Here is a 23,082-nt window from a genome sequence, read left to right on the forward strand (position 1 = left end):
TGTTATGTTATGTAAGTTATACCTCAATAAAGCTTTACAAATAAGTCAATAAATATATATAAAGTTAAGGCATTATCATCACCTAATATGTTATATTGTAAACCCTGTTTCTTTGTTAAAAATGATGTGGAATTGTTGCGTTTTGCAGAGGCAGTGAGAGTGTTTTGAGAGTTGTAAATCTCTATGCAAAGTAATATGACTAATAATAATAAATAATAATAAACATATCTTAAGGCACTCTGTGATCGGTCCACCCAACACGCCCCATACACACACATCCGCACTGCCGTATTCTGCCACAGAAATCCCCTGCTTTGGTGAGTCTGAGTCCTACAGCCAACTGAGTCCCATAACCAAGGCCCATAATCTCTCCTTTTCCTCAGCACTCCACCGGCCCATCCCTGGAACACACTGCAAGATCTTTAGAGCCAGTCCTGAGTCTAAATCTCAACTCAGCTACATCTATATCCTTAGGCAAAGTATTTACCCCTGAGTTCCTCCTTTTCCCTGAGGGCAGGAAGACAGGCACTGAGACAGAAAGATTAGCCATACACAGAGAGAGCCTGGTCATACCCTGCATGTCTTTCCAAATTCAGCTTAGCCCCAATTCCTTCACAGAGGCTTCTCTGCTTCTTCAGCTCTTTCATGCAGTAATTCATGTAAGTGCCTTCCCCTCCCTTGACTTTGGAGTTTCTTGAGGGAGGGACCAGATGTATGTCTTTCAAACGTCCTGGCTGGGGGTGTTTAAGAAATATTTACTGAAAATGTGTTAACTCTTTCTACTCTTCGCTGAGTGAGCTGCTTCTCATGATCACCTTCAGTAAAGAAGTATGTTGATCATGAGCCACTGCCAATACTACCAGGGCCTGAGGTTTAGTTCCATGATAGGGTTCTCCTAATCCACCTACTCTGCCTTACGCATTTCCTTATGGAAATAAGGCACGGAGAAATAATAGCCAGTGGATGCCCAGAGAATAAAGCTTTTTCTTAGTGCACGGACAACTATGCCTGCAAAGTTTGGATCCTGATGACATATCATCACCAATTAAGTTAGTCAGCCGAGATTCATTATTTTGTTCCTTATATCCTGAGGTTGGTGAACACCATCAGCCAATAGAGTCAATGATTTTTTTTCTTTCCAAATTTTTATTTAAATTCCAGTTAGTTAACGTACAGTGCAATACTAGTTTCAGGAGTAGAGTTCAGTGATTGATCACTCACATACGACACCCAGTGCTCATCCTAACAAGTGCCCTCCTTTTTTTTTTTTTATCGTTTTCTTTTGAAGACTCTGTTTATTTGAGGGAGAGAGAGAGAGCACGAGCAAGGGGAAGGGCAGAGGGAGAGCCAGAGCAGACTCACTGCTGAGCAGGGAGCCTGACGTGGGGCTTGATCCTAGGACCCTGGAATCATGATCTGAGCTGAAGGCAGACGCTTAACTGACTGAGCCACCCAGGCGCCCCACAAGTGCCCTCCTTAATACCCATCACCCAACTACCCCATCCCCCACTCACCTCCTTCCATCTACCCTCAGTCTGTTCTCTGTCTTTAAGGGTCTCTTATGGTTTGTTTCCCTCTCTTTTTTCTTTTTTTTCCCCCTTCCTATATGTTCATCTGTTTTATTTCTTAAATTTCACATATGTGTGAAATCATATGGTATTTGTCTTTCTCTGACTTATTTCACTTAGCATAATACTCTCTAGCTCCAACCACATAGTTGCAAATGGCAAGATTTCATTCTTTTTTATGGCTGAGTAATATTCAATTATATATACATCTCACATCTTCTTTATCCATTTATCAGTCAATGGACACTTGGGCTCTTTCCATAGTTTAATAATGACAAATAAATATTTTAAAGACAAAATGCCTTCATTCAAAAGCATCACTGGAGACTTGTCAATTGATAATTTGTTTGCCATATTTTGTCACTACCAGGCCCATCTCTACAGAGCCCCTCCTGGAATCTCTCCTTGGAGGAAGCATACTCAGCCATATGACTTACTTTAGCAAATGGAATATGAATAGAAGTGATTTATCCTATAATTGAGTAAAAGCTTTAGGAGCCATTGTGATATTTTTTTTTTTAATTTTTTTTAAGACTTTATTTATTTGTGAGAGAGACAATGAGAGACAGAGAGCATGAGAGGGAGGAGGGTCAGAGGGAGAAGCAGACTCCCTGCCGAGCAGGGAGCCCAATGCAGGACTCGATCCCGGGACTCCAGGATCATGACCTGAGCCGAAGGCAGTCGCTCAACCAACTGAGCCACCCAGGCGCCCGGAGCCATTGTGATATTATACTATTACTCTTCCCTCTAAAAACTGGTCTAACCCCATCAGCCTAGGTCCCCTAATGAACACATGGAGTGGACCTATAGCCAATTCACAGCTAATATTTACTGTAGGCAAGATATATACCAAAGATATATATCTTTGGGGTTTATGCTCTGATCCCATAGCATAACTTACTGACCACTGATTAGTGCAAAAAGCTACCTACAGACATTTCATCCTTTCCCTCTCGCCTTTATCACACCATGAACACAGAATGCAATTTGAAGTTCATTCTTCCAAAGCAACAGTAAAGGGTCACCTGGGTGGCTTAGTTGGTTAAACATCTAACTCTTGATTTCAGCAGGTCATGATCTCAGGGTTGTGAGATGAAATCCAGCATCTGCTTAAGATTCTCTCTCTCTCCCTCTGCCCTCCCTCACACCCCCACCCACACACACTCTCTCACTCTCTCTCAAAAAAAAAAAAAGGCAACAGTAAAAGAGATAAGTATATCATAGGGTTGTTGGGATTGTTTGGTGGGATACCATATGGAGAGAACCTAGGACAGTGTAAACTCAGTAAGCATGAGCTCCTCCCCACCATAACTCCTTCCTTTTCCATTTTATTTCCACTTCCACAGTGGAGGTAGGAAACTCCAGGCAAATGTCTATTAGTCTTGACTTTTCTCTATAATGGTGACATGAAAAAGTCATACATAGTCCCTACCTGAAGAATATTCTAGTCTAATTCATATGAGGAAAATGCAGCATGTGTATGCTTGCTTCTTCATATATTTAAGTAAGTTTCCAGCATCCTAGCAGAAAGCTAACAAATAGGACTAGGATGTGTTTGGGGGATGGACACAAGCTACTGTTCATCATTTTTCCCACTCCCCACCACTACCAACCACCCCTTCTCCTTTACACACACAACCACCACCCGCACCTCCAGCTGGTTTTCCCTGATCCTCAAGGCTGGATCAGAGTGCCCTCCTTTGTGCTTCCACAGAACACTGTACTTCCCCCTTCTCCCAACTGTTATTTAGGATTGGCTTTGTTAGTTTGTGAATCGGTCTTCCCTCTATATTCTATAGTGCATCAAAGAAAAAACTGTCTTCTTTATTGTATTCCTAGAAGCTGGCTCATGCCTGGTAAAGGGCAGGTGTTTACCAACATTTTTGAATGAATAAATGAATTTGATCAGTTCATTCCTTCATAATGACTTTTGAATTCTCACCACAGTTGATAAATTTGTTACGCCTTGTACCCAAGGCTCCATTCAATATCTTTATAGATATTTTTTGTTACGTGACAAGGAATTCTCCATTATGAAATCAGCACGTAATTTACATATACCTACAATCTTAAAGTACTCATAGAGCCCCATGGAAAGTCAAATGGGCAAGCCACAAATTGAATTATCAGCTGCTATTAAGCAGATGTTGAATTTCATTAAAACTGATAAAGTACATCCTAGAAATTAATTAATAGCTTGAGAATAACCATGAATCTCATGAAGCTAAAATCTGCCTCTAAAGCCAAGGTATGCTGAGGTATGTTCAGGAGAGTTTCCAAATGTATAATGTATGTTTCCATAGTTGCTAACACTGTAATAATCAAAGAATTAGTAAACTAATTCTTTAAAAAAATAAAAAAAAAAAAGACAAAAATGAACTCAAATTTTATTCATCTGTTGGAAGGATTCCAGAGTTGCCAGAACAGAACCCTATCCTCATTTACTCCTGGGGTATCTAAAAAAAAAATTTAATCCTATGAGGTTCTTTTCTAAAATGAGGAAAGGTTCTTGTTCTGTATGTTTTTACATAACAGCTCTATCATCAAACACATTTCAAACCGATGTCTTGGAAGTACTATCTTTCTTTGGTAGGAAAATATCCTTCCATCCCATCCTCCTGTTTGGCTTTAGTGTACTAAAGGATTATTCTCTTAGGATTAACAGAAGCAAATCACAATTCATGACTAGAGTTTACCAACCTTCCTTTCTCTTTTCAGTGAAATTCCCCTTCACACCACCACCCAGCCACTGCTGATCCTGAAAAGCACTTCAGAAGGCAGGAAAAAGGGCATGCATGCTTGCTTTCTGAATTGAAGAAGGATTTCATTTGTTTTAGAGAAGCCAAGCTACCAAAAAATTAAATCAAATCAAATAAAGCCTTCTCAATTCAGCCATAAAACCACACACTAGAAAGGCAAGTGTGAGGCAGGCATTTTGGGGAAATATATGGGTTGTCTACAGAGGTTCCCAAGTCCTTTCAACTTGTATCGGGCTGTCTACAGATCATATAGTCTGCATAAGATTTGCTATTCTATTTTATAACTCCCCATCTCTCCTCTCCCATCTGCCAGGGTTGTAGTTCAAATAATCTGATTTTTTTTTTCCTCCCAAAATATCAGGGAATCAATCTATATGAAGCTCCAAGGTTTCAGAGCCACCCAAGATCCCTCTGGGAAGTAACCAACCAGCCCTCAGGAAGCTTCCTTCAACAGTGCCAGGATTCTATAAAGTCCCTCCCAAGTTAACTCCTCTGGCCTTGAAGCAGGTGGATACCTCTGGAACACTGGGAAGGGCACAGAGACCTTGCCAACCTGAAATATCACCTCCAACATTTCCCCTTCCCCTTTTATCCTCTGCTTTCCCTACCTCTCTGCCCCCTTCCACTTTTCCCCACCCCAATGTTCCTCTACTTCTTCCTCATCCTCTTCTTCCCATCTCTCTCCTTAAAGCACCCTGTGGATGTTGACTGTAATTTTCCCCTCAAGGAAAGATGAGTAATTCACTTCCATAGGGTTTGCCTGGAGGAGCCAACGACTGTATTCCCTCTCTCCCCAACCAAGGCTGGCCACAGAAAAAGAGTATGGGATTTGCCCTTCCTTGCACCACCTGGACCCTTCTCCTCCTGGGCAGCCCCCAACAAAGGGCTCTGGATGTGGGACCCTTGTCCACACCACCAAATCCGTAAGCCAGGCTTATAGCATGGACAGCGCTGCCCTCTAGTGTTTGCAACTGGGAGCCCTGAGGGCGCCACCAGCTCCGGAATTTTTCTTTTACAGCCTAAGCAAGACCTGAAGCACCTCGGGAGCTCCGACCCCCAAGTTCTCCTCCACAGCCACCGCCCGCATTGCACCCCGGCTCCCACCCCCTTCGCCGTTCATTGGTGTCCTGGGCGCCTGCAACCTGCCGGGTGATTTAGTAGACTGGCCCCTGCTCCAGTTCTTGTTCCTGCTCCCGCTCCTGCTCCGCCTCCTCCCAGCTCTCGCTCTCGCCTCCTCTTCCAGTCGGGGCGCCCAGACTTCGCAAAGCGCCTCGCCTGCCGCCCGCCGCGCCACAGGGCTGCTCAGCGCGCCGCGCTCCCGGCTCCTTCTCGCCGCAGCCTGGGGGCACGGGCGCGGGCAAAGGACGCTCGAGGGGCCAGCGCCCCGAGCCCAGCGTGCCCTAGAGCAGGATGTGGAAACAAGCTGTGCTTTGATAGAGCTCAGGAGAGAACCGAGCGTGTTCGGAGTGAGACTTCGGGAGCCAGCGGGACGCCCCAGGTCACCCAGTGCGACGCGGCTGCACGCACCGCCCACAAGGTGAGGGGCGCACGCTGCCGGGGACGACCTCGGCTTCCCTGCTCACCCCCTCCTCGGGCCAGGGGCTCAAGCACTGGTGTAGGGATTTTTGCCCCCTCTGGGGCGCGAAGGCGGTGGGGGTTGGGGCACGGGGAGGGAGACTACGGGGGTCGCCTGGGCACTGTGCCTCCCCGTGGACCTCCTAGTAAGGAACGCATTTCTCGGTCAGACAGCCCTCAGATGTGTGAAGCTAAGTGTCGACATTGTGTATAACTGTGGTTTAAGAATTTTATCCTGCTTCCTTGCAAAAGGATTTGAGGCGGCTTAAAGATGAAATGAATGTGGGAGGGGTCCTAGGAGGAAAAAACTTGAGTGGAAATCACGCGGAGAAGGGTGTGCGGCGAGGACCGCTGGAGGACGAGGTGATTTCAAAGCAACGCTGATTGAAAAACCTTTGATTAGAAAGGACTGTGCGGTTGCTCCAGCCCTCAGAAAATAATGATGTGCTTAGTCCCGATAAAGAAAATACCCAGGTGGGCAGGTGATGGGGTTGACTCATTTTCTTAAATTACAAAATAAACCTTGAAAGTGAGAGTTGAGACAGGAAGTTTAGTCTTTAGCTATTTCCACCCAATACTGCAAGGTGAGAGACTGGCCCCCTGCATAATGAAGATGAAAGGGCATCCAGGCTAAATGGAAGGGGTTCCTGCTCCTATCACAGGATGATACATCGTTTTGCATAGTTAAAATATACATACTTTTGTATTTTTTATTTTGGGGGGCTGTGTCCCATTTTGGATTCAACTCAACCCTGCTTGTCCTTGAGTTAGAAGGATGAGACAGAGGGTGTCAGCCTCCCCGGATACTTCTTCCTAACCTTCCTCACTGTCCTTCCCTGCCTCCTGCATCGAATATCTCTGAGTCCAGGAGGGTAACAGATGGTCAAATAAGTTGGGGGAGGGGTGTTTTTCCCAAAAGTGGGGTTCTCCCACCATTCTTCTTTTACCCCTTGCTCCAACAGCTTATGCTCCTTTTCTGAACTCGACATTACTCCGGGTCACATTTTTCTCTGGTTACACATTTGGACATAATGTGCCTGACCTTAAAAACCCAGGATGGACCTGTGAATCTGAGGCTTCCCTGACTTAACCATTTATGGAGCAGGAAGCAGGGGCCTGGGTCTGGTTGCCTGTGCATCCTCTTCCATGGGGAGTATATTGGAAATACCTTTGAAATATATATTTGAAGTACAGAGAGAAAATTATGAGCCAGCCTTTCTGCACTAGCTGGTGCACATGTATTCCTGCTGAGTTAAATGAGATGACCCTGTCTTCAACAAATAAATGAGCAGAGGCTTTTGAGGCCCACTAAACAAGTGCAGAAAATATGCCTGCCTGCCTTTCTCCTCCCTTCAGAACTTTAGCCCCTAGACCATAGAACTGTGAAAATGAAGCAAGCCTCCCGAGTGGGACTCAGTTCAATTTCTGCACCATGTTTAAAGCAAAGTGTGTTGCTTATTTCTGAAATTGCATAGCACCTCCACAATGAACCATTTTGCTGCCTAGAGGTGGGAGAAGTACTTCTGCCCAGATATTTCATCACTAGAGAGCTATACAGAGAAACTCATTCAAATCCTGACTCATCATTGTTGATAAAACTTAACTATTATGTCATCATCACCTCATATGGGCTTTTGAAACCCAGGGACAGCTACAGATCTCTGTATAAATTGAGACTTGTAATGACAGAGCCGGAAAGGAGCTCGATAAATAATGTAGCCAAAACTCTGGTTCTCAGGGTCTTGGTAAATGCATGCTTAAATATTCCTTTAGGTGGTAATTGTTCCTTTCAAAAGGATTTCCAGGGATGAAGACTTCACAGATTATTTTTATATTAAAAAGTATTCAAATTGGCCATTTATATCTACCACCTGGCAAATTTAAAAATTCCACAGGAATCAACATCACCAACAGTAAACTCAAGTTTTCATTTTCTCTTCTGCCCATGGTGACTTGACTTTGGGGCATATTCCTAGGCCAGGTGTTTCTGGGTATCCTCCAGGACATACCATTCCCTTGGGCACATGTTGACGCATAAATCACAACCTCTCTTGATACTCACCCTGATGTCACATTCATTAGCCGACCTATTAAAACATTTGCTCCCCATTTCTTCTTACAGATGCCTGGTCAGCATCAATTATGTAAATAAATTTCTTTTCTTTTGAGGTAAATAACCAAGTCAGGATTTCTCAGAGAGAGTATTTAGGAAGAAACAAAATCTAGGACACACTGCTAGTTCAGGTGACACAGCAATGTTCCTATTTCCTGCTGTTTGATGAAATTATTATTGGAGAGCAAAGTGAGATTATCACCAGCAGCACCTTGCCCCAACCGGCTGAAGCTCCTTTCTATCAACATATTACACCACCACCACCACCACCAAGATTCCAAGGCTTCAAATCAAAAATATATCCCTTTACAGAAAACCTTAGGCCCTGGCCATTGGGTTATCTTCTCATTGCTCAAACATCTGATTCCCCAGGCCTTGCCTTTATGCACATGCCATTTTTTTTTTCATGTGTCTGTGGTTTTTCTTAGAATTTTATTTCTGTGCTACCCTTTAAAAGTAAAAGATCGAAAGCTAACATTTTAATAGGGGGAGGCCTTTCCTCCATTTCTGTAGGCTTATTTACATGAGAAAATAAGCTCAAAGGTGCTCAAGGGATGAATTTCAACCGAATAGCGGTTTGTCGTTCATACCATATGCTGTCAGGGCCATCTCAGGGTATCTCCTGCTGTACACTCCTTTTTTCTCCACCTCCCACATTTTTCTACATATGAAATTATATGAACATTAACTTCAGGAAAACACTGAAGATAAGTATGCTTTATGAGCAAGGAGGGAGCAGATGGGTGGACAAGGAAGGAGAAAAGGGGAGCAGATGGGTGAACAGGGGAGAGAAAGGGGGAAATGGAGCAGCAGCTCTTTGGAGTGGCTAACTACTCCCTTGTTTCCTCCTCCCTGAGTCGTTGTGTGGCCCCTACAGCTTGGGGCCCAGGTGAGTGAATTTACCAAAGTCTATCTTCCTGGGAATGAAAGGACTTTCATCAGTATCCCATCTACTTTTCATAATTTAGTATCCCTCGCCACATTTTGTGGATTAAGAAATTGAGGACCAGAATTTATAAAGAATTTAGAATTTAGAAGATCAGAATTTATAAGGATCAGAATTTATAAAGTCAATTTGGCATACTCCTAGATCACAACAAACCGGTAAAATCCATGAGGATTCTATTTCTAATACAGTTTGATTCTAGTCTTGTTTTTCATTCTTAGTGTTCTCTCTCTCTCTCTCTCTCTCCTTTTTGTCTTGCCCACTATGGATTACCTGATTCACTATGGATTACCTGATTCTCTATGGTCCTTATTCTAATAGATTTCAATGCTTTTATTTCATGGTTTTATTCTCCTAAAGCATGCCAAATGAAAAATAACATAGCCAGCGGAAAACTTGTAATAGGTTCATTGTTAGAGCTGTCTCCTGTTGGTCAGTTCTCAATACATGTAGTTGTAGGATTAGGAAGACAAAATCCTTTAGAAAAAGCTGTAAAACCTAATTCTTCTACATCTGGATCATTTTAAACTACAAGTTGTAAGAGGAATGAGCATCTCAAGATTCTAGTTATCAGTACAGGCCAGATGGAAGGTCTTTATGAAATCTGGCATGAGAAGGAAAGCATTTTTATAGCAAGAAGATAATATTTTGAAAAACAGCAACCAATAGAAGCAGCAGCTTGCAGTTCTAAAACTCTCAGATCCTTCTAATGACCCCATCTACCTACAGTGACCAAATAAAGTAAAACCAGACCTCATGAAATGTCCTTCCTTAGCTGCAGCTGTTCTTTATCCCTTTATCAGATAATGGGTATGTGGTGATATTTCCAAGGGATTTGGGAACGTTCTGACTCAAACATTAAAGTATGAGTTTTGTTGGGACAGCTTGCCCAAGAAAGTCGCATTTGTGTCAAGATTTGTATTCTTGGGAATTGAAGACAAGTCAGAGTCTTTGGGGAATAACTCCACCAAATGGATAATGAGATTTATGGGCAATACCACTCAAAAAGTGACTTCAGCTACAATACCCTAATAATGTCCAGAGTTATCATAGGTCTATTCATTTGCACTGGTGGGAGGGGAAAAGGAGGAAGGAACTGAGTGTCTGCTATGCTTCAGGAACTGTGCCAAGAACTGCACGTACATTCTTATATTTAATCCTCACAAAAGCACTGTAGAGTAAGTGTTATCAGCCCCACAATTATCACCCCACTTTCATTCATGAAAAACCTGTATTTGTCATGCCCTGCTGTCTCTTTCAGGGAGAGACAAAAAATTCAGATTGAGTGAAGTGAACATACACGAAGAGAATACCTAGAGAGAAGGTTTGAGAAGTGTGCTGGTCATTGAGGGGATCCTATGAATTTGGACTTTACGTTTTAGGTAAAGGAATTATTACATGATTTTCAAATGTATTGATTAAGAATAATGTTCATACAGGGAGGCATACAAATCATAATTGTTAAGCTCAGCAACTTTTCTCAAAGTGAACATACCCATGTCACTAACCACCACCACGATAAGAAATGGAACATCGCCACCACCCAAGTTTCCTTCGTGTCCCCACCCAGTCATGACTTCACCCTCCCTAAATGTACCGACCTGCATTCCAACATCACAGATTATCTTGAGTTTATAGCTGTATAAATTGTGTAGAATGATATCTTTTATGATCTGTTTCAGTGTTATATTCATGAGATTCATTCATGTGGATGGTTATGCTAGTAATCTGTTCACTCATTGCTGTTGTTATACAGCACGGTGTTGTAGGAATATGCCACTAGTTAATGATCCATTCTCCCGTGGATGGGCATTTGGGTTGTTGCCAGTTTTTTGCTATGATAATGCTTTATTGTGGTATTTTAAACTGTTGACCAAAATAATTAGTTTGGTGTTATCGAGACCTCACTCTCACTGCACTATGGAGTGGAAGAGAATAAGTGTGGAGGAGGCAGTTATTGTGACAGCCCAAGCCAAGGCTGTAGCAGTAGACACGGAGAGAGCAAAACAAGAACATGATGAGCTAAAGCTACAGTGGAAAAAGGAAATGATAACGTGTGGATATTAAATAGAAACAAATCTGTGTTTGAAAGAAGCACTTTGTTTCTCCCCTGGCTCCCACCATGCCCTTTCCTCCTGCAAAAGCACCCCTCACACCCCAAATTGTGATGGTTAGTTGCTTAAAAAGAAACATGAACTACGTCACATTTCCTGAACTGTTGACCTATGAATCATTTGCTTTTCCCTTCAATTTTGTTTCACAATTACCAAAAAAGAAGGAGATGATAATGAATCAGCTAAAACTTTGTCTTACCTTTTAGAGTACAGAAGTCAGGGCAAGAGAATGGAAATAAGTGAAATAGAATGTAGACAGCCTAGTCTCGTTCTGGTTGGTTCGAGAGGACAGATCTAGTTAACAAAATGTGCAGAGAAGCAGAGTCCAGCACCTGATAGAAGAGCTGTCTAACACTATCTGAAACACAGACTGTCTGTGAGGTGTGCACTCTGCAACACTGGGAAGTACAGCATGCTTGGGGACATGTCACAGGTTGGGTTGCCCATGCTCTAAGAGAAACACAGTCTAAGATGAGGTTTATTGTGCATGATGTTGATTAGGGAATGCCCTTGGGAACCACACTGAAGGAAGAGAAGGAAAAAGGATTGGACTGAGGGAGAAACTGAGCTGCTTGTTGGTTGAGTAGACCCAACAACAGCCTCAGCCAACCACATGGGGAGTCTGAGCAAAAATGATCCATCAAAGTTGTCCCAAGCTAGGCGAAAAGGGTCAGACTTTCCAGCCCCTTCCTGAATCAGGTGCTGAGTGTGAGCTGCCCCAAAAAGAGCACCATGTTAGGAGAGACAGCTCTCCACAGCCAAGGACATCCCTGAAGGGGCTGACAGCGGGAGGCTGTCCTGACGCAATCTCAGCAGCTGGCTCCAAGCTCTGTCTTTTGAAAGGGATCGGGGCAGTATGTCTCTGTGTCAATCTCAGGACATTTTTTTGTAAGATTTTATTTATTTTTTTGACAGAGAGAGACATAGCGAGAGCAGGAACACAAGCAGGGGGAGTGGGAGAGGGAGAAGCAGGCTTCCCGCAGAGCAGGGAGCCCGATGTAGGACTCGATCCCAGGACCCTGGGATCATGACCTGAGCCGAAGGCAGACGCTTAACGACTGAGCCACCCAGGCGCCCCTCAGGACATTTTTTTATTCAGACTTCAACTACAGGAGATTAAACTAGATAACCTTCCAGGTGCCCCCCTGAGATCTGCATGTACTTATTTCATTAGACTTTCCAGGTTCCTTTTGGCTTTGAGATTTGCATTTACTTATTTCACATATCCAGGTTTCTAAGCCACTGCAGAGTTTACAAACCGTTGTAAATAATTTGCCAAGTCACCTTTAATCTCTCCTCCCTCCCATTTCAGCAAGTAAATCTATCACTTGAACCAGCAAGTGGATGGAAGGCAAGAATTCCCATACGCATATGAGGTCCCTTGATGAAGAATTTCTCATGAGAAGGTAGAGAGGGTATCCTGCCAACTGTCTTCGGAAGGAGCTTCTTAAATAATCATAAAGGGTCTGTGTGTGTGTGTGTGTGTGTGTGTGTGTGTTTAACGCTTGAAACAGACTTTGCCTTTGCCATAACTGCTCCTTTTATGATTGGACCTGCATGACAGCTGAAACATAACAAAAACTGCTCATGAGAAACCTCTCCTTAATATCTCTGCCTGTTCAATTAAGTAACGTAGTACCCCACAAAGGGATTGTATGCTGTACACTTTTGACAAGAGGCTGGCTGAAACTTGGCAGCTTAAAGAACCTCTAAGAGCAGATTCTACTGGGGAAACCCCTGCTCTCACATCAGACACAGGAGTTCCTGAGCTGGAGATGCTACCTCTGACCTAATAATTCATTCCATCTTTGCCTTCAATGCTGGGGCTGCTGCTCCCAGTTTACCACAATTGTATTTAGTGCACTGCTACCAAGAGCCACTCCACAAAATTGCTATGGCCCACAAAGAGCAATATTACACTGTTTTCTGCATCCATCCCAGCTCCAGTCCTGGGTGCCACTTTGTTTTCTCTCCCACAGTTTGGTCCCCTTTCAGAAATAGTTTTTGTATCTGCAAGAGCATCATTATAAAAGAAACATAACCTTTTAAGAAAATATCACTAGTTTTTTTGGCCTTTGTTGTATTGATATTCTGTAGGAGTTCCTACTCTAATTCTCTAGTTTGCTTCTGTTGATTGCAATCTGATGCTCTCCCTCACTTTGTCCTTATCACCTAAAGTAACTTCTTTGACTACTCGGTGCCTCAATTGTCCCATCTCTACAATGTGAATGACAATTCCTGCCTTAGAGATCTATTGTGAGGAGTAAAGGAAAGTAGTACAACATAGGCCATGAAGAAATGATAGGTATTACTACAATTATCATTATTATTCCTGTGCGGGGTGTTGTACAAATAATCCTGACCCAAATTGAGGTAAAGAATGTGGTCCTGGCCTTTGAAAATATAAAGAGAGATGGGTCCAGGCCAAGTTCCACTGCCCTGAACCCTGTTGGCAAGAATTTTTTCTCTTTTAATTACTAAATATTGCCTCAGATCAGATATATCCTCAAGCCCCAGAGAATGCCTTTGCCTGCTACTTTCCCCAACCACTGAAACTCCACACCCTGAATCCACTCACAAATCCCTTCTTTATACATGCAGGACAAGAGACTGATCCCAGCATATGACTCTGGAGTTCCCTTTGCAATTGCTCGGCATCTAGAAACTCATGATTTCTGCACTGTCTGTAGGGGTGCCTCTCAAATCTTAGTGTGCAGAAGAATCACCTGGAAAGCACGTTAAACCTCATGTTTGTGGTCCCCACCTACAAAGCTACTAATAAATAGCAGGGTGGGGTGAGGCCAAGAATTTAAATTTCTCACAAAATCCCAGGGGATGGTGATGCTGCTTGTCTGCAGACCACACCTTGGGTAGCAGGAGATCTATGGGAGTTAGCAGGACACACAAAACGAAATGTTTTTGTTACAGCCAAAGAAACAGAAAAACATGTAAAGGAACTTATTCTGAAAGAACTACAGACCTGATTAGAGACAAGTAATCTTTAAGCAAGAAAGCATGTAGCTGTCATGTTGCAAGTATTTTATTACCGGAGCCCTCTTTATGGGGAAGGCAAACTGCCTTTAAAAATATGAGCAAGAATATCACATTGATGAGACAATGACCATCTCAAAGGGTACCAAAGTTTACAAAATTCAATATATAGTCACAATTTTTTAAGAACTGGTAAACTAGTAATCTAGGAATAGAAATAAATTTCTTAGTTAACTAGAAGTAGAAAGGAACAGTTTTTTACATTAAGAACATCTTTCTCAAACAATAGCCAACATCATGCGTATTGGTAAAATACTATACAGATAAGACAAGGATGCCTGCTAATAGCACCATCAATGCAATAGAAAGAAGGAAAAGAAAAGAGAAGAAGTGATATAAATTTATAAATACTGGTCATGCAGTAGCTATATTATTACTTACAGATGATATCAACCAGGAAAACACAAGTGAATAAATGAAAATGCCATTAAAAAGTGTGTGGAAATTCAATAAGATGTCTGGCTATAAAATACACAAAAGCCAATAGGTTGCCTGACTAGCAACAATATAATTGTAGGGTTTTGTACTAAGCTTGCAAATCACTGGGGAGAAAACAGGCCTAAGAAATGTAAAAAGATTCTGTCAGAGTCCAAGAAGAATAAGAATGAAAGCCCACCTCATCTGAAGAAGATGGAGAAAGAGGACCCTGCAGGAAAGGACTCCACATTCCAAAACTCATCCCTATGAATTCTGTAATATTTATCTCTCCATGATTTCTGACAACACAATGGGGTGTTGTAACTAACTCTCGCCTGTATTACTGTAAGTGAACAAGAATAGTGTACTTATTTAGGTAGCTTACATCTTAAAACTTTATTACATAGTACAAATTTTAATGTTGAACTCTGTCCTACTCAAGGAAATCTTTGTCACCTGCATGAGAATTCGGCATTTAGTAATCCATGAATCTCTCCTGCCATATTGTCCAGCACAATTTAAGTAAACATTCAGAGAAAGAAGAAGGGTTTCCTTTTTCATTATATTTTCATTTGATCATTCTGTCCCTCTGAACCTAATTCAGTTCCTTACACAGATGCTTTTTAAAAATCAAGTATTAAATATAATTAATTAGTAATTAGCAATTTTGCAAATAAATTTACAAGATACACTCGTATTGGCTAGCATATTTTTTAGCATATTTTATTTCAAAGATTCTAAACTAGTAAAGCAATGTAATCCCCTGACCCTTTCTGTGACATGATAAAGCCTGTTTCTAAGGCCATCTGAGGCCTTAATTTATGCCCAAGGCATTGGAAGACCAAAATGTACTCACCCTAGGGTTTGGTCACTTACATATAAATGGAGCACCTTACAAGGGATGAAAAATGACTTTAGTGGAAACAAAAGTCTCAACTCTTACAAGACTTGATTAGTTTTTCAGCTTGGTAGCAGAAGCGATGCTCCTGTGAAGCAGATGGAGCAATTTTCTCCAGCACATCCATGGCAATTTATGCCTTCATACCAAAAAGGTGGCCAGCCAGGTCCCACTGACTTTTGGATAATCTCTCACATTGCCTTGAGTGTACTAAGCGCCTCTTTCATAGGCATATATAACATTGGTGTGCATTTAATTAATAATTGATGGTTCTAAAATATTGTTATTATGATTGCTACACATTACTGTTGTAATATTAAAATATGTGGTATATGCAGCATATGGCTTGTCTGTTTAATTAAAATGAGTATGAATCTAAGGGTGAAAAGGCATGGAGCAGAGACTTAGACTCAGAGGCCTGGGTGAACACCCCAGCTTCCTGGCTGTGTGAGCTGTACGGTTTGTCATCACTAGAATAAGACAATAATAGCTGCCCTGCCCCCCTAGCCTCCTTTTAGGGAAGTTTCTCAAATCAAGTGTGCTATTGGAATTCATTCTTTACATCATCGCTGTGTTAAGTCAAACTGCATCTTGTCTTACTCCTAGGAGGCAGTTCAGCACAGGGCTCAAGCTCTGATGTCCAATGAGCCAGGAGCTCTGCCATTTGCTAACTACTTGCTTTGGGAAAATTACTTCACCTCTCTAAACCTTAATTTCCTCATTTGTTAGACATGGCTGGCATAACACTACTACATCATAGGGCTATTTTGAGAATTTAAAATATGTATTAGTTATCTGTTGCTGCATAAATTACCCCAAAACCTAATGGCTGAAAACAACAGACTTATTTTCTCACAGTTTATGTGGATTGGGAATCCAGGCATGGCTTAGCCGGGTGCACCAACTCAGGTTTCTCACAAAGCTGCAATCAAAGTGTCAAACAGGAGTGCAAACATCTCAAGACTCAACTGGGGGAAGATATGCTTCCAAACTCACTCGTGTAGTTATTGACAAGCCTCAGATCCTAGCTGGCTGTCACCTGGAGACTTCAGTTCATTGCCACATGGACCTCTCTACAGGGCGATTATCAACAGAGCTTGCTTCTCCCACATGTTGCAGCTTGCTTTCCCCAGAGCAAGGGCTCAGAGCAAGAGATTCCAAAATGGAAGGCACAGCCTTTTTATAACAATCTCAGAAGTGACATCCCATCACTTCTGCTATATTTCATTCATTAGAGGCAAGTCACTAGTGCCAACCCATACTCAAGGGCAAGGAGTTACACAAGGGCAGGAAATACCAGGAGGAACAGATCATTGAGGGCCACCTTAAAGCTGTCTACCACAATATGATAATATACTAACAGCTGTTTGATAAGGACTCCATTCAGTATCAGCTGCTATTACTACTTCAGTACTGTTCTTAGACTGAAATTAGATAATCTATGTAAAAGAAATTTGTAAAATGTAAAGATCAATGCAAAATCAAGATTTTGTTAGGTTTTTTTTTTTAGTTTTTGTTTAAATTCCAGTTAGTTAACATACAGTGTAATATTAGTTTCAGGTGTACAATATAGTGATTCAACATTTCCATACAACACCTGGTGCTCATCACAAGTGCACTCCTTAATCTCCATCATCTATTTCACCCACCCCACCCCCCCACCTCCCCTCTGGTAACCATCAGTTTGTTCTCTATAGGTAAGACTCTGTTTCTTGGTTTGTCTCTCTCTCTCTCTCTCTTTTCCCTTTGCTCATTTGTTTTGTTTCTTAAATTCCACATATGAATAAAATCATATGGTATTTGTCTTTCTCTCACTTATTAACTTAGCATAATACTCTCTAGCTCCATCTATGTCGTTGCAAATGGCAAGATTTCATTCTTTTTAATGACTAATATTTATTTATATATATATACAGAGTAATATTTATTTATATATATATACACACTGAGTAATATTTATTTATATATATATACACACACACACACATATATATATACCCCACATCTTTTTCGTCCATTCATTAGTTGATGGACACTTAGGCTGTTTCCATAATTTGGCTATTGTAGATAATGCTGCTATAAACATTGGAGAACATGTACCCTTAGAATCTGTATTTTTATATTCTTTGGGTAAATACCTAGTAGTGCAATTGCTGGATCAAGGGTAGTTCAATTTTTAACTTTTTGAGGAACCTCCATACTGTCTTCCAGAGTGGCTACACCAGTGTGCATTCTCACCAACATTGCAAGAGGGGTCCTTTTTCTTCACATCCTCGCCAACACCTGTTGTTTCTTGTGTTGTTGATTTTAGCCATTCCGACAGGTGTGAGGTGGTATCTCATTGTAGTTTTGATTTGTATTTCCCTGATGATGAGTGATGTTGAGCACTTTTTCATGCGTCTGTTGGCCATCTGGGTGTCTTCTTTGGAGAAATGTTTGTTCATGTTTTCTGCCTATTTTGTAATTGGATTATTTTGGGGTGTTGGGTTGTATAAGTTTTTTTATATATTTTGGATACTAACCCTTTATCAGATATGTCATTTGCAGATACCTTCTCCCATTTTGTATGTTGCTTTTTAGTTTCGTTGACTGTCTCCTTTGCATGCAGAAACTTTTTATTTAGATGTAGCAGAAAGAGAAATTAAGGAATCAATCCCATCTGCAATCCCAATTAGAATCAAAAACAATGAAATACCTAGGAATAGGGATGCCTGGGTGGCCCAGTCGGTTAAGCATCTGCCTTTGGTGCAGGTCATGATCCCAGGGTCCTGGGATCGAGTCCCACATTCAGGCTCCCTGCTCAGCGGGGAGCCTGCTTCTCCCTCTGCCTGCCACTCTCCCTGCTTGTGCTCTCTCTCTCCTCTCTCTCTCTCTCTCTCTCTGACAAATAAATAAATAGATTTAAAAAAAAAGATACCTAGGAATAAACATAACCAAAGAAGTGAAAGACCTGTACTTTGAAAACTATAAAACATTGATGAAAGAAATTAAAGATGACACAAAGAAATGGAAAAAACATTCCATACTCATGGATTGGAAGAACAAGTATTGTTAAAATGTCTATACCACCCAAAGCAACCTACACATTTAATGCAATCTTTGTCAAAATACAAATAGTGTTTTTCACAGAGCTAGAACAAATAATCCTAAAATTTGTATGGAACCACAAAACACCCCAAATAGCCAAAGCAACCTTGAAAAAGAAAAGCAAAGCCGGAGACATCACAATTTCAGCCCTGTCATCATCAAGATAGTATGGTACTGGCACAAAAATAGACACATAAAACAATGGAAGAGAATAGAAAACCAAGAAAGGAACCCACAAATATATGGTAATCTTCAACAAAGAAGGCAAGAATATGCAATGGGAAAAAGACAGTCTCTTTAACAAATGGCCTTAGGAAAACTGGACAGCTACATGCAAAAGGATGAAACTGGACCACTTTCTTACACCATATACAAAAACAAATTCAAAATGGGTTAAAAAGACCTAAATGTAAGACCTGAAACCATAAAAATCCCAGAAGAGAACACAGGCAGTAATTTCTTTGATATCACTGTAGCAAAGTCTTTCTACATATGTCTTCTGAAGTAAGGGAAACAAAGGTAAAAATAAACTATTGGGATTTTATTAGTTTTATTAATAGTGAGAATTTAGCTCCACATTACAGGTGGTGATATAAGAACAGCAAACCAAGCATTAAGATATCTGAATTCTACACCTTACTCTGCAAATGACCTTGGCAAAACCATCTATTTGTTTTATGCCTTAGTTCTCTTATAAGACCAATGATAATAACAGGACAAAGTGAAATAATATATATGAAATTATGCTGAAAAGTAAAGAAATGAGGTTATGATGATGATTGTGATTATGGTGATGATGATGATGATTACAACAATGATACAGATGATAACATATTTCAGCTACTGCTTCTTGGTCCTCTATTGACAACTGAACTAAGAAGATGTGATTTTTATCAGTTTTATTTTAAATGTATGTATCAAATCCAGCTTCTTGCAGTGTTTACAATAATTTTATATGGCTTAATCTTATCTGGCTTTGCACATTAGATATGCTGCCCTGAAAAATGGATGCAAATAAAATTTTGGGAAACTGACCCATAATTCAAATGCACAGAGAAGGTTTGCATGTATCTAGTGGAATTTTACAATGCACATGTGACATTGTGATATAATTAAAATGTTTTTGTAATCTCCTAAATGTAAATCAGATTTCATCATTAAGTAGCTTGAATTTTCTGATATTATATCAAGTCCTGTAGAACTGAGCACACCTGTGTAAATATTCTTCTAGAATATAATCAAGCTTTATAGTGATTGAAGAAAGAACTCACAAAACACCCTTTTGAAGTAGGCAAATAAAACCAACTCTTGATTATCTAAAAGGGTGTTTTATGTTTGATTCTTGTGCTATCTACATTTCTTCTCTCACTGTACAGTGACACAAATTTAGCAGGTACAAAACACGTAAAGGTTCATTCAACTCACTTTAAGGGGTTATTTTTCTTTTGCTTAAAAATGTATTTACATATTCATTGTAGAAACTGTGGAGATACAAAAAAATATATGGAAGAGAATTCAAACTACTTCTATTCCCACCAGCAAGAGATTGTCACTATTGATTTCTGCCTCCACTGCTTTTCCTCTATATGGATAGAAATTTTTTTAATAAAATTAGAAACATACTATGTGTTTTTTTATTTCTACATGTTTCCAATTAACATTATATCTTTAATACTTTCACATATAGGGGCACCTGGGTGGCTCAGTCAGTTGAGCAGCTGCCTTTGGCACAGGTCATGATCCCAGGGTCCTGGGATCGAGCCCCGCATCAGGCTCCCTGCTCATCGGAGAGCCTGCTTCTCCCTCTCCCTCTGCCTGCCACTCTGCCTACTTGTGCTCTCTCTCTATCTCTCTGTCAAATAAATAAATAAAATCTTAAAAAAAAATACTTTCACATGTAATTAAATATTCTTTAAAAACATCACTTCTAGTAAGTATATAACATTCTACTGTACAGAAATACTGTAGATTTTACCAATCATTACTACTGGACTTTTGGGTTATCACTAGGGTTTTTTAACACTATAAATCGTAGTGTAAAAAAAAGTTTTTACATGAATCTTTGTTCTTTATGATTCTGGTTATTTTGGTAAAAGTTCTATAGTAAAAGAGTCCTTGAAGTCATTAGGAGGAAATAAGGCTTGGTAATTTAAGTGTGAATAGGATTTATATATACCCCATGGCCTTTTTTTACCCCTCCCTGCCCACTCCCCTTTGGTAGAAATTTATAGGCTTTATTTCTGGAAATGGCCAAAGCAACAGTCTAAGTGGGGTAGCCATCTGTCATATTTTTGCCCACCCAGCATCCATCCCCCTCCTCTGGTAATAGTGGACTGATTTTCCTTGAGGAACCACATCTCTTCATTCTCAATTCATATGGTTTAGATCAAATTGAATGTACACTTTGCTCCAAAAGTTACATGTGACCTAGACCAATCACAATATCTTGTTCTCCAGGCCACTGTGATTAGTTCAGGGATGGCCCATGATCCAGAACAGGCCAATCAGAGTCAGTGAAACTCAGTTTGGAGGTTCACAGGTGCCATCAAGGCATTCTGTCTGTACTGGCTTTGGAAATTTGAGGATCTATGCCTGGAACTGCTGGGACCCTCCTTACATGGAGGAAAGAAGAAATGGAATGAGATTCTTGGTTTCTACTGTTTGAATTTCTGTATTCACCTGTGCCTGATTTCCTGTGTACACTGAGGTTTTATGAGCAAATACATTCCTGTTTTTGCATAAACCAATTTAAGAGGATTTCTGTTATATGTCTTTGAAAGGATCTTCACTAATCCAGAGATCTTACACTCTCAATTGATGAAGATGAGTTTTGGTTAAGATAGTGTAAGTACATACTTTATAACTTTTTGAATTGTGGTTAAGGCAGATTCTGGAACTGAACCCTAGTTCCACTGCTCACTATGAAACTGAGGGAAACTTCCAAGACCTTTCCCCCACCTCAGTTTCCTTACCTCATTCCCCAATGAGGAGAATGCTGATACATACCTTGGAGGGTTTTTGAAGGGTTCAGTAAGTTGATGTAAAAGGTGCTTAGGACAGTGTCTGGCACCTCATAAGTACTGTGTAAGTGTATGCCTGCTGCTACTGTTGTTTTTTAGAAGGTGGAAAGTGAAACACAGAAGAATAAATTTCACTTATGCAGAGATTTATCTGCCAAGCTGGTATTCAAACTCAGATCTTCTCTCTTCTCTCTTCTCTCCTCTCTCCTCTGTTTGGTGTGCCTTCTTAAAAGATGATGTGGTTAACATCATCATCTTTATGACAGAGATTTAAGCATTAAGTTTTGAGAGGGTTTCTGTCCACATATTTGAATATTTCTGTGAAAAGCATTTGAGAGAGGTCTGAAGCCCACAAAATAGGTATATGTTACAGCAGTGACCAGACCCTATTGTTAGGACTGTAGGTTATTATAACTTGTAACTGAATAGCTTTTATTAAAATAAATTTAATTGAATTTATTGTTAAATTTATTGATTTAATTTATTTTTTTTAGATTTTATCCATTTATTTGACAGAGAGAGAGACACAGCAAGAGAGGGAACACAAGCAGGGGGAGTGAGAGAGGGAGAAGCAGGCCTCCCGCCGAGCAGGGAGCCTGATGCGGGGCTCGATCCCAGGACCCCGGGATCATGACCTGAGCCGAAGGCAGACGCTCAACGACCGAGCCACCCAGGCGCCCCTATTGATTTAATTTTAAAGTTAAAATACGTTTTATTGTAATTTCTATTTAACAAGTGACTGAAAAAGAAATAGTTGGTACCTTTTGCAGGTTTTTTAAAAATTTTTTAAATAAAATATAACTTACCACTAAACCAATTGCTCTTGTAAAATGCTTGAATCATTTGGCTCTCATTTAGTAGGTTCCCATTACCTTCTGAGTGCTGGGTGCACGTGTTTGCTGGGGGAGGCAGCTGGTCTCCTAAATGTAAATCAGATTTCATCATGTCTGGCTTGGAGAGAACGTGGCATATGGCAAATGAATACACAGCTGCCTGGTGAATTTTTCCACCAAGAATTGGTCTAATACTTAAATGCAGAGTGAATAAAACATTTTCTAAATAAGAATATTATGTTCAGGGGCGCCTGAGTGGCTCAGTTGGTTAAGCATCTGACTCTGGGTTTTGGCTCAGGTCATGATCTCAGGGTTCCACACTCAGTGCGGAATCTGCTTGAGATTCTCTCCCTGTCCCTCTCCCTCCCCCTCTGCTCCTCCCCCACTTGAGTGGGTGTTGGGTGCCCTATTTAGTTGTCCACATTGATCAAGTTAACCTGAAAATCGCTTCTCAGTCCTTAACTTTGTACTTCACCAACAGAGCTTTTGAAGTATTTGTGTTTTTCTTTTTTTTTAATGTTTTATTTATTTATTCATGAGAGTCCGAGAGAGAGAGAGAGAGAGAGAGAGAGAGGGGCAGAGGCAGAGGGAGGAGCAGGCTCCCCACCCAGCAGGAAGCCCAATGCGGGACTTGATCCCAGGACCCCGGGATCATGACCTGAGCCGAAGGCAGACGCTCAACCATCTGAGCCACCCAGGAG

The 23,082-nt window shown here is 41.0% G+C and overlaps 1 protein-coding gene across 3 annotated transcripts in view; it reads left to right on the plus strand.

The window, feature by feature from the left end:
• The window catches only part of HTR1E (5-hydroxytryptamine receptor 1E), an 87,530-nt gene that overhangs the window by 4,523 nt on the left and 59,925 nt on the right, over positions 1–23,082 (plus strand). For 2 of the 3 annotated variants that reach the window (XM_081828611.1, XM_081828612.1), the window contains exon 3: positions 4,689–5,864. The gene's annotated coding sequence lies outside the window, so the exon portion shown is untranslated. Of the gene's footprint in view, positions 1–4,688; positions 5,865–22,042; positions 22,630–23,082 lie in introns of those variants that run through there. The other variant, XR_014147801.1, reaches the window with a different exon arrangement.

Source organism: Leptonychotes weddellii, chromosome 8, assembly GCF_054177405.1.
Source record: "Leptonychotes weddellii isolate Sample4059 chromosome 8, ASM5417740v2, whole genome shotgun sequence".
Taxonomy (NCBI): domain Eukaryota; kingdom Metazoa; phylum Chordata; class Mammalia; order Carnivora; family Phocidae; genus Leptonychotes; species Leptonychotes weddellii.